The sequence below is a fragment of the Thalassophryne amazonica genome, chromosome 14 (assembly GCF_902500255.1).
Source record: "Thalassophryne amazonica chromosome 14, fThaAma1.1, whole genome shotgun sequence".
Classification (NCBI taxonomy): Eukaryota; Metazoa; Chordata; class Actinopteri; order Batrachoidiformes; family Batrachoididae; genus Thalassophryne; species Thalassophryne amazonica.
Window position 1 is genome coordinate 45,619,769 of NC_047116.1, and position 13,027 is coordinate 45,632,795.

Sequence of the window (13,027 nt, forward strand, 5' to 3'; positions counted from 1 at the left end):
TAAATGCTTTACCAAAAAAAAAAAAAAAAAAAAAAGCTGTAATTTTATGGTACATCATAGAAGTAATTGTACTTCACATTCCAATCCAATTAAATTTTAAATTAAATTTTTTCATTTGATGTGTTACTCCACCCCCTGACCGCGTTGCTGCGCAGGTGTCAACAATGACGCCGTCACCTAGCTGACAGCAACAACGTTGCCAAAATGCTTGGATTTAATGGATTTAAAGGGGAACAGAAACGCCCACTGATTATTTATAGCATGAATAAACAAAAAATGTGTTCTTTTGATAGTTCAAGAAACGCTAAAGACCATAAAAGATCTACAGAAAACCTTGCTTTAGTTGTGGTCTGAGAGGCTTTGACATCAACCGGCTGCTGCCATTTATGCAGGTCAGACGGGTGACGTCACTGGTTGGGGGGAATATGAGCCTTGTTCTGAGATTCCCTGCCAGAGGCACCAACAGAAAGGTTATATATGACTACTAGAGTCCGCACTCCCAATGCTGCCCACTAAACGCGAACATCCCTTCATGGACAGCGACATGACACCTCCTAACCGGGCAAATTATTGACTCGCGACTGAACACACTCAGAAAAACACTCGCAAAATACGTGTTAAAACGCCATTCTGACCTGGATATCGAGCCAGTAAAATTAATTAACATTAAATCATGTCAGGAAAGTATTAAGCTTAGTCTAACACCCACACATTCCTGTTTTCAGCATAGTGCAGCTCCTAAGACCATTACAAAACATTTATATATATATATATATTATATTTTTACACAATTATCCTTTATTGACGAGTTTCATTCATGAAGTCAGTGGTGTGTGTTCACATCTCTGTGTGTGAATGGTGTGTGTGTGTACACCTGTTTATCAACCAAATGTCACGGACAAAGTGACAAGAATAACCAAAACGACTTACGTATGGAAGGAAATATGGTCTCACTTGTTCCTCCGTTTGTGGCTTTGCTAACGTGCAGCTTTCCGATGTATTCCACCTGTTTCTTGACGAGACTAATAGAACTTCAATGAGCGACCTCAGTAAACTGCATTCATCCCCAGCAGAGGAGACTCCAACCAGTGACATCAACTGGAAGTGCACTTCACTGACTTCAGCCAATGGCGATTTACATGTCAGTTAGCAGCAAATTTAATTCAAATTATGTTATCTACACTGCGCTCAAACATTCTGCAAGTGTATGAATAACACTTCATTTTTACCAAGTAATGCACAAACAAATTCTCAAAAAGCATTTCTGTTCCCCTTTAGCGGGATTGATTGATGGATTTACGGTGGGTTTAACTCAGTGCAGCTGACAAGAAGGAGAATCTGTGGGTCTGCTCACAGAATTTCCAGTTTGGCATGAAGATGCTGTTGCTACGGTAAGCTTTGACGAGCCGACCACACCCCTTCACAACGATTTGCCGACAGAATTACTTACAGAAAAATAAACCGTGCAAACGATGGAATTGGATTAGAATGGGAATAACCCTGTTGTGTCTGATGATTTGCGGACGTTCATCCTGGATTATGGTCGCAAATATCCATTTTACTGAATTACTTACAGAAAAATAAACCGTGTAAATGATGGAATTGGATTAGAATGGGAATAACCCTGTTGTGTCTGATGATTTGCGGACGTTCATGCTGGATTATGGTCACAAATATCTGTTTTACCGAATTACTTACAGAAAAATAAAACGTGCAAACAATGGAATTGGATTAGAATGGGAATAACCCAGTCATGTCTGATGATTTGCGGATGTTCATGCTAGATTATGGTTGCAAATATCCGTTTTACCGAATTACTTACAGAAAATAAACCGTGCAAACGATGGAATTGGATTAGAATGGGAATAACCCAGTTATGTCTGATGATTTGCGGACGTTCATGCTGGATTATGGTCACAAATATCTGTTTTACCGAATTACTTACAGAAAAATAAACCGTGCAAACAATGGAATTGGATTAGAATGGGAATAACCCAGTTATGTCTGATGATTTGCGGATGTTCATGCTAGATTATGGTTGCAAATATCCGTTTTACTGAATTACTTACAGAAAAATAAACCGTGCAAACGATGGAATTGGATTAGAATGGGAATAACCCAGTTATGTCTGATGATTTGCGGACGTTCATGCTGGATTATGGTCACAAATATCTGTTTTACCGAATTACTTACAGAAAAATAAACCGTGCAAACAATGGAATTGGATTATAATGGGAATAACCCTGTTGTGTCTGATGATTTGCGGACGTTCATTATGGATTATGGTCGCAAATATCTGTTAAAAAAAAAAACTCCTTTTGTGACTCAATTTGCGACTGTAAAATCCAGCATGAACGTCTGCAACTCATCAGACACAACAGGGTTATTCCCTAATTAACTACCCTTCAACATGATCCACATTTTGTCAGTTTTGCAGAACATTAAAGGGGACTACACCTTTAATATCTGAATTGTTGTTTTTTATGACAACCAATGACATTTATTGGCTTGATTATATTACTGTACAATATGACCCCTTTAACTGTTGCCCATCTTATTCTAAAGAAAAAAACCTTCCACCATAACTATTTTATTTTTAGTGCTGCTACAGTAAGTGGAAGGATTTTCAGAAAAATGAGTGATTGTAGTGGGCTTTCAAGAAAAGTTCTAATTGTGCAATATTTAATCAACAAACTCTACAGTGTGTCTATGTGGTGTGTGTGTATGTGTGCGTGTCCATACGTGTGTATTACTGATGGCAAACAGACATCATATCAGTGCTCCAAGAAAATGTTTTTCAGTTGATCTCCATGTTTGTAGTGTAATTTAATGATAACAGCAATAATATTTTTGGTATTTGTGTTGTATACATGAATATAATACATTCTATTTGCAGTTTGCATCCATAGTTTGTGGACCAGGTGTTTTGTTTTTGTAGTTATGTATTCAGTGTGCTCTTAATCCTGCTGTCACACTGTATTTGCTGCTATTGACATACATGTAATATTACCAATTACTCACCAAATCTAAAACTAAAGTTCAGTGATTCCAAGTCTCAGTTCTGTTAAATTTTTGAATGTTCAGTGCACCAACTGTGCATAAAGGTGGACAATATGACTCACTCAGTGTGGAAAAATTAAGCCAAGCTCAATGTACCCCAGTATCCTCTCCACTGGCATCATTTTAAGATTCAGCATAGTAATTATATTTGTGGGAGTCTGAACTCTTGAAGCATAAAATGCCACTTTATTGAAGATAACTCTTGGTTCATCAGCTCATAACGTTAAATTATGAAGCTTAATATATAAATAACAGCTTACTGGGGAAAAAATGGAAAATCCATGATGAAATAATTGAGGTGCAACAACCATTGTGTCAGTCACAGCCATACTTGGTTAATACCAAACCATTCCCTGATAAATATCAGCTAATGGCATTTGAAAAATGTAATTATTAGAATGGAGCATATTTTGATGCCTGATACATAAATGCATATACAGTTGTGGTCAGACGTGGGCATGAATGTCATGGTAATTTTGGGCTTTTAATGATGTCGTTGAACTGTTCTTTTGCCAGGGTGGAATGATTATACATCAGAATCAGAAACAGAATCGAATTTATTGCCAAGTAAGTCCTCATATATAAGGAATTTGATCTGGTGTCATTGGTGCATAAACAACAACAAAATAAAATATTTATGTAAGAAGTAATAGGTGCATAAACAACAGTAAAAAGAAAATGAAAAAAAAAAACTTCCGTAAGAAGTAAGTGAAATACACAAATGGGCAAAACTATGTTTACTGTCAAAAATATATAGTGGAATGGTGGAATGGGGCTGTGCTGGCATGCAGATGAACAGTTAGGGATGATCAGTCTGTACTTTGTGGGAATGGGGGGCAGGGTAAATAGGGGTCTGTGGCATTATTTATAAGTATAGCTGCGGACAGAAAGAAGCTGTTTTTGTGTCTTGAGGTTTTAGTCCTGATGGACCTCAGCCATCTGCCAGAGTGGAGGGTAACAAAAAGTTTGTGTCCTGGTGAGAGGTATCGGCCTCTATCTTCCTTGCTCACCTCTGGGCCCTGGAGGTGTACAGGTCCTGTAGGGATGGCAGATTGCAGTCGATCACCTTCTCTGCTGCATAGATGATATGCTGCAGTCTGCTTCTGTCCTTAGCAGTGGCAGCAACACACATACAGTTACAGCATACATATATCATTAATGACTTAAAAAAATAAGAACTGGGTGCATAAGTCTGAATTTATTTTGGATCTTCTGTAATCCACACAGGGTCAGAATTATACATACAGGCTTAGGTTCTACAATGCCTTTTAACATGAGAAGGCCAAGGCCTATTAACTCCTTGTTTGTGATTATGACTGACTACCACTGGTAGTTTCTCTTTGCCAGCATAAAAAGGATGTGTTTGTGAGCACTAATTGGACTAACCAGTACTCAAAACAATGAGAAAATCCAAGCAAATCAGTGAAGATCTTAGAAGGAGAGCTGTAAATTTTCACAAGTTGGGAAAATCTCTTGGAGCCATTTCTAAACAACTGCAGATTCCAAGATTGTCAGTACAAACAACTGTACCTAAGTACAAGTTGGTCAGATGTGCCATCTCTTTTTCAGGGTCTGAAAGAAGACCCAAACTGTCACCCTCAGATAAGAGGAAATTAGTTAGGATGTTCTGAAACAACCCAGGAACCACCAGCGTTCAGGCCTGTCATGACCTGGAAACTGCTGGAATACTAGCATCACTGTCCACAGTGAATTGAGTTTTACATTGCCATGGACTCAGAGGGTGCCAACCAAGAAAGCATATCTTCAAGCTACTATGAAATTTGCAGCTGCCCACATTAAGTCAAATGCCTTCTGGAGAAACATTTTATGGTCAGATAAGGAAAGATTAAGCTATTTGGCTACAATGACAAGAGGTATGTTTGGAAGCGTAAAGGTGAGGCATTCAAACTTAAGTACACTGTACCAACTGTCAAGCATAGTGGTGGTAGCATCACACTCTGGGGCTGTTATGCTGCCAGTGGTGCTGGTGCATTGAGCAAAGTGGATGGAATAATAAAGAAGGAGGATAACCTCCAAATTAACCAATGTCACCTCAAATCAAAAGCTGGAAGGCTGAAAATTGGCCACAACTGGGTATTCCAACAGGGCAATGATCTCAAACACACATCAGAACTGGTTGTGGGTTTGATAAAGCAAGCTAACATTAAGCTTCTGGACTGGCTTTCACAAAGCCCCGACCTCAACCCTGTTGACAATTTGTGGACTACACTTAAAACCGGGTCAGTGCCAGGACCTAACCAATCTGAATGAACTTTGCTAATTCTGAAAGAAGAATGGTCTATATCCAGCTAGAATTATGCCAGAAGCTTGTTGATGGTTTCCTGTCAAGGTGCAGCTTGGTAACGGACAGTTCACCAAATATTTATGTATATATTTGAGCCCATATATAGTTTTGACCCTGTGTGGATTAGAGAATATCCAAAATAAATTCAAACTTGTGCACGCAATTCTTGTTTTTAGAGTCATTAATGAAGCATGTTGTACAATCATTTCACCCTGGCAAAAGAACAGTTCAGTCATTAAAAAGCCAAAGTTACCATTAAATTCATACCCATTTTGAGTGTATGTAAATTTTTGCCCACAACTGTACATTTGGGTAATAGCAAAATTTTGTTATTAGTGATGATGCTGGAGGCACACACCTTTCTGATTGCTTTGTGGTCTTCACGCAACTAATCTGATTATGATCAAATCTGCTCTGTATACTGGGCCTAAGGATGAAACAGCTCAATAGCCAATCATCTCATTACTTTTGGTTCCTTAAGGTTCTTGACCTACATTGTTTTTAAATGCTGTTATTCATTCACTCAGCTTAGAAGTACAGTAATTACTTTCACACTTTAAAATTTATTAGCCTGACTGCACAGTGGGTTGTAATGGCCATGTCTGTCTGTGTGCAGCAAACTCTTCAAAATGCAAAGAGTAACTTTGATCAAACTTGATGGTTAAACCCAACAGGTCATCCACTTGTCATAAAAGCCATGTCACGGTCAGTGGTCAAGGTCAAATCAGAGATTTTTACTGAGTGTCCATGGTGATATCTTCAAAATGCAAAGTGAAATTTCACTCAAACTTTGTACAGTAGTGTTCAGAATAATAGTAGTGCTATGTGACTAAAAAGATTAATCCAGGTTTTGAGTATATTTCTTATTGTTACATGGGAAACAAGGTACCAGTAGATTCAGTAGATTCTCACAAATCCAACAAGACCAAGCATTCATGATATGCACACTCTTAAGGCTATGAAATTGGGCTATTAGTAAAAAAAATGTAGAAAACGGGGTGTTCACAATAATAGTAGCATCTGCTGCTGACGCTACAAACTCAAAACTATTATGTTCAAACTGCTTTTTTAGCAATCCTGTGAATCATTAAACTAGTATTTAGTTGTATAACCACAGTTTTTCATGATTTCTTCACATCTGCGAGGCATTAATTTTGTTGGTTTGGAACCAGGATTTTGCTTGTTTACTAGTGTGCTTGGGGTCGTCTTGTTGAAACACCCATTTCAAGGGCATGTCCTCTTCAGCATAAGGAAACATGACCTCTTCAAGTATTTTGACATATCCAAACTGATCCATGATACCTGGTATGCGATATATAGGCCCAACACCATAGTAGAAGAAACATGCCCATATCATGATGCTTGCACCACCATGCTTCACTGTCTTCACTGTGAACTGTGGCTTGAATTCAGAGTTTAGGGGTCGTCTCACAACTGCCCTTGGACCCAAAAAGAACAATTTTACTCTCATCAGTCCACAAAATATTCCTCTATTTCTCTTTAGGCCAGTTGATGTGTTCTTTGGTAAATTGTAACCTCTTCTGCACATGTCTTTTATTTAACAGAGGGACTTTGCAGGGGATTCTTGCAAATAAATTAGCTTCACACAGGCGTCTTCTAACTGTCACAGCACTTACAGGTAACTCCAGACTGTCTTTGTTCATCCTGGAGCTGATCAATGGGTGAACCTTTGCCATTCTGGTTATTCTTCTATCTATTTTGATGGTTGTTTTCCATTTTCTTCCATGCGTCTCTGGTTTTTTTGTCCATTTTAAAGCACTGGAGATCATTGCAGATGAACAGCCTATAATTTTTTGCACCTGCGTATAGGTTTTCCCCTCTCCAATCAACTTTTTCAAACTACGCTGTTCTTCTGAACAATGTCTTGAACATCCCATTTTCCTCAGGCTTTCAAAGAGAAAAGCATGTTCAACAGGTGCTTAAATAGGGACACCTGATTCACACCTGTTTGTTCTACAAAATTGACGAACTCACTGACTGAATGCCACACTACTATTATTGTGAACACCCCCTTTTCTACTTTTTTTTACTAATAGCCCAATTTCATAGCCTTAAGAGTGTGCATATCATGAATGCTTGGTCTTGTTGGATTTGTGAGAATCTACTGAATCTACTGGTACCTTGTTTCCCATGTAACAATAAGAAAAATACTCAAAACCTGGATTAATCTTTTTAGTCACATAGCACTACTATTATTCTGAACACTACTGTAGATGAACTCAGTGGACCATCTTCTTATAGCCTATACTGTGTTAGGGTCATAGGTCAAAGCCCCAGATATATCAAAGGTCATTGTCAACTGTCTTCAATGATTTCTTCACAATGCAAAGAGCATTTACAATCAGACTTAGTGGATAAACCTAGTTGACTGTCCTTTCATAACACATCATGTCAAGGTCAAATCAAAGATCATCATCTCAAATGTTCCAGGTGTCTGACTTACTGTCCTGTGCCCATCTTTATATACAGTGTATGGTTCAATGCCAGCGTTTTCAAATATTTCAGAAGCCGGACAAGGTGAACCATATATCAACAAGTGATTTAAAAGCTACACCTTTTACCTCATTTATTCTATTTTCCTTCCTATCCACACATGACCACTACAGTAGTTTAGGTCATTTTTAGGAGCTCCAACAACATACTGAAGAATCATCACATGTGAATGTGAATTCATATGAGACAGGATTGGTCCATTTGATAAAGTGAAGGTAAGATGTTGACCATTCCATCCTAATATGGTAGTTTGGTCTTTGTACCTTGTAGAATAGTAGCATGGGTCAAAGATGTGTGCTTGAATGATGAATTACTTTTTTGCACTGGCAAAATTACTTTGGTAAAAATTTTACATAGCTGATTTTTTTCATTTTATTTTATGTTATTTAATTTTATTGTTTAATTTTCAGACACCTGGCCTAACGATAGAGAGACACAAGTTCTCCTCAGTTGAAAATAAAATAAAATAACCTGCTCCAAGTCACTATTCACAGACTGTGGATGCATTTTCAAACATCTCTGCTCACTTTAGTGGAGCAGATAATTGTAATAATTGTTCATTTCTGGAAACAAGCACCAAAACTGGCACACATACTCCTTCGACATTAGTCTTTTGAAAACAAAACAAACAAAAAAAATGATTGGCCACTTTAATTTTCAATACCCAGTCAGGTAGGGGTCAATTAAAGAATTACACAAGCATCAAAGTTAAATGCTGCTCCAGTCTATATTATAACAGCCAAGTGGACTCTCCGTGCGTGCATGCGTGCGCAGAAACCAGGGACAGCTGATGTTTGCAGTTTGGTATGGTTATCTATTTTGGGTCAATGATAAACACTTGAAAGTTGATAGGACAAATATTTTTGGAAAAATGAGCAATTTTAGGTAACCAGTAAGCAATGGACATTGTGCTGCAATGTACCATGGGAGTTGGGGGTTATGGGGTTTTAAATGTTGTTGTTGTGGTTTATGTTAGTTCAACAGTGTTGTTAGTGTTATTAATTTATTGTGTTTCTGGAGTTCAATTGGTTTAGTCAGTTTAGTTAAGCGTCATGTTGTCGTTACCATGAGTACAAAGAGCTTTGTTTTTGATGTCTTCTGCCACCAATTCTGTTTGTGCGTGTGTAAAAATTAAAAGCACCTGCTTGCAGCGGAATGAAGAAAAAAGAAAAAGCTCTGCATGCATGCGTGTGACTGCCATTTGCCGTTTGATGTGCTTATGTATTTTGGGTCAAGGATGAACACTGCAAAAATTGAAAGTTGATAGTACAAATACTTTTTGGAGAAATTAGCAATTTTAACTAACCAGTAAACAATGGCCATTGTGCTACAATGCACCATGGGAGTTCAGGGTTTTGGGGTTTAAAATTTTGTTATTGTGGTTCATGTTAGTTTAACAGTGCTGTTAATGTCATTGATTTATTGTGTTTTTATAGTTCAGTTGGTTTAGTTAGTTTCGTTGTCATGTTGTCGTTACCATGAGTGAAAAGGGTATTACTTTGATGTCTTCCGCCACCGTCTCTGTTTGTGCGTGTATAAAAATTAAAAGCACCTGCTTGCAGCAGAACACAGAAAAACAAAAAGGTCTGCATGCATGTGACTGGAGACAGCTGGCATTTGCCACTTGGTATGCTTATGTATTTTTGGTCAAGGATGAACGGTGCCAAAACGGAACATTGATAGCACAAATAGTTTTGGAGAAACTATGGATATTAGCTAACTTTGCTAATTACATTCTTCTGGACTAACATGCCATTCCAGTAGGGGGTGTTACATCATCTTTATATTTAAAGCATTAGTGCGTGTATGCGTGATTTTATTTAGTAAACTTAATGCAAGTACATAATATAATTGTAAATAGGTTAAAATTCTTAAATTGACCAATACTTGGCTGCCTATTAAAAATTCAAGTGGCCAATCGTTTTTTTCAAAAGAGTAATGTCTCAGGAGTATTTGTGCTGAATTTGGTGCTTGTTTCACCATTTTAATTATTTCTCTGTAACTATTCTGGTATCTACTACACTATAACTTGAAGTCCTTCCTTGTTTCTCTTAGAAATAGGTCATAATGGAGAAATTAAAGATCTCCAACTTCCATTTTAGTGTGAGCTTAATGTACATCCTCCACGAACTAGTAGCATAAAATTAAAAGTGTGATCTTTGAAAATAATTGGGAGTAGTGCCAAATATTACTGTATTTTTCAGAGTATAAGTTACACCTGAGTATAAGTGGTACCTGTCAAAAATGTCTCCTGAAGAGGAAAAATCAATCTATTAGTCACACCAGAGGATGAGTACTTAATTTTTTCCAAAATGGGCAATTTAGTTTGACAGCATTCTTAATTTGAATAATAAATAGTACTAATAAAATAAATACTGTATCTTTGAGAGTATTCATCCCTCTGGAGTATAAGTCATACCTGAAAAAAAGGAAAGTTTTATATATATATATATATATGTATATATATATATACGAGGGCTGTCCATAAAGTATAGGTCAATAAACTATATGGATTTCATTCATATGTTTTTACGTCAGACATGCTTGAACCCTTGTGCGCATGCGTGAGTTTTTCCACGCCTGTCGGTGACGTCATTCGCCTGTGAGCACTCCTTGTGGGAGGAGTTGTCCAGCCCCTCGTCGGAATTCCTTTGTCTGAGAAGTTGCTGAGAGGCTGGCGCTTTGTTTTATCAAATTTTTTTCTAAACCTGTGAGACACATCGAAGTGGACACGGTTCGAAAAATTAAGCTGGTTTTCAGTGAAAATTTTAACGGCTGATGAGAGATTTTGAGGTGACACTGTCGCTTTAAGGACTTCCCACGGTGTGAGACGTCGCACTGCGCTCTCAGGCGGCGTCATCAGCCTGTTTCAAGCTGAAAACCTCCACATTTCAGGCTCTGTTGATCCAGGACGTCGTGAGAGAACAGAGCCGTTTCAGAAGAAGTCGGTTTCAGCATTTTATCTGGATATTCCACTGTTAAAGGAGATTTTTTTAATGAAAGACGTGCGGATGGGTCCACGCGTCGGGACGCAGCCGGCGCGGAGCGGCGGCACAGGAAAAACACCTCCGTGTTGATAACCATTTGTAAAATCCAGGCGGCTTTTGATGGCTTTCAGTGGAGTGAGTATATGAGAAATTGTTTAACAGCTGGACATGTTCCAACTTGTCCTTAAGGCTTCCAACAGAGGTGTTTTTCCTGTGGCGGAGCGTCGCGGCGGCTGCGAGCCGACGCTGCAATCCGTCCGCACGTCTTTCATTAAAAAAATCTCCTTTAACAGTGGAATATCCTGATAAAATGCTGAAACCGACTTCTTCTGAAACTTCTCTGTTCTCTCACGACGTCCTGGATCAATACAGCCTGAAATGTGGAGGTTTTCAGCTTGAAACAGGCTGACGACGGCGCCTGAGAGCGCTGAGCGACATCTCACACCGTGGGAAGTCCTTAAAGCGACAGAATCACCTCAAAATCTCTCATCAGCCGTTAAAATTTTCACTGAAAACCAGCTTAATTTTTCGAACCGTGTCCACTTCGATGTGTCTCACAGGTTTAGAAAAAATTTTGATCAAACAAAGCGCCAGCCTCTCAGCAACTTCTCAGACAAAGAAATTCCGACGAGGGGCTGGAGGACTCCTCCCACAAAGAGTGCTCACAGGCGAATGACGTCACCGACAGGCGTGGAAAAACTCACGCATGCGCACGAGGGTTCAAGCATGTCTGACGTAAAAACATATGAATGAAATCCATATAGTTTTTGAAAAAAATAAAAAGGACCTATACTTTATGGACAGACCTCGTATATATATATATATATGATATTTTCCCTTATCAGACCGGTTTCCATGACATTCGGTCGGCAACGCATATTTTCATTACAAACCAGGAAGCTAAAAACAATTACAACCCCTGGCAAAAATTATGGAATCACCGGCCTCGGAGGATGTTCATTCTGTTGTTTAATTTTGTAGGAAAAAAAAGCAGATCACAGACATGACACAAAACTAAAGTCATTTCAAATGGCAACTTTCTGGCTTTAAGAAACACTATAAGAAATCAAGAAAAAAAGATTGTGGCAGTCAGTAACGGTTACTTTTTTAGACCAAGCAGAGGAAAAAAATATGGACTCACTCAATTCTGAGGAATAAATTATGGAATCACCCTGTAAATTTCCATCCCCAAAATTAACACCTGCATCAAATCACATCTGCTCATTGACATTAACCCTATGTCATGAAATTGACCCTATGTGTCTTTTTGCAAGGAATGTTTTCACAGTTTTTGCTCTATGGCAAGATGCATTATATTCTTGAAAAATGATTTCATCATCCTTAAACATCAGAAAAGTGTCCAAAATATCAACGTAAACTTGTGCATTTATTGATGATGTAATGACAGCCATCTCCCCAGTGCCTTTACATGACATGCAGCCCTGTATCATCAGTGACTGTGGAAATTTACATGTTCTCTTCAGGCAGTCATCTTTATAAATCTCATTGGAACGGCACCAAACAAAAGTTCCAGCATCATCGCTTTGCCCAATGCAGATTCGAGATTCATCACTGAATATGACTTTCATCCAGTCATCCACAGTCCACGATTGCTTTTCTTTAGCCCATTGTAACCTTGTTTTTTTCTGTTTAGGTGTTAATGATGGCTTTCGTTTAGCTTTTCTGTATGTAAATCCCATTTCCTTTAGGCGGTTTCTTACAGTTCGGTCACAGACGTTGACTCCAGGTTCCTCCCATTCGTTCCTCATTTGTTTTGTTGTGCATTTTCGATTTTTGAGACATATTGCTTTAAGTTTTCTGTCTTGACACTTTGATGTCTTCCTTGGTCTACCAGTATGTTTGCCTTTAACAACCTTCCCATGTTGTTTGTATTTGGTCCAGAGTTTAGACACAGCTGACTGTGAACAACCAACATCTTTTGCAACATTGCGTGATGATTTACCCTCTTTTAAGAGTTTGATAATCCTCTCCTTTGTTTCAACTGACATCTCTCGTGTTGGAGCCATGATTCATGTCAGTTCACTTGGTGCAACAGCTCTCCATGGTGTGATCACTCCTTTTTAGATGCAGACTAACAAGCAGATGTGATTTGATGCAGATGTTAGTTTTGGGGATGAAAATTTACAGGGTGATTCCATAA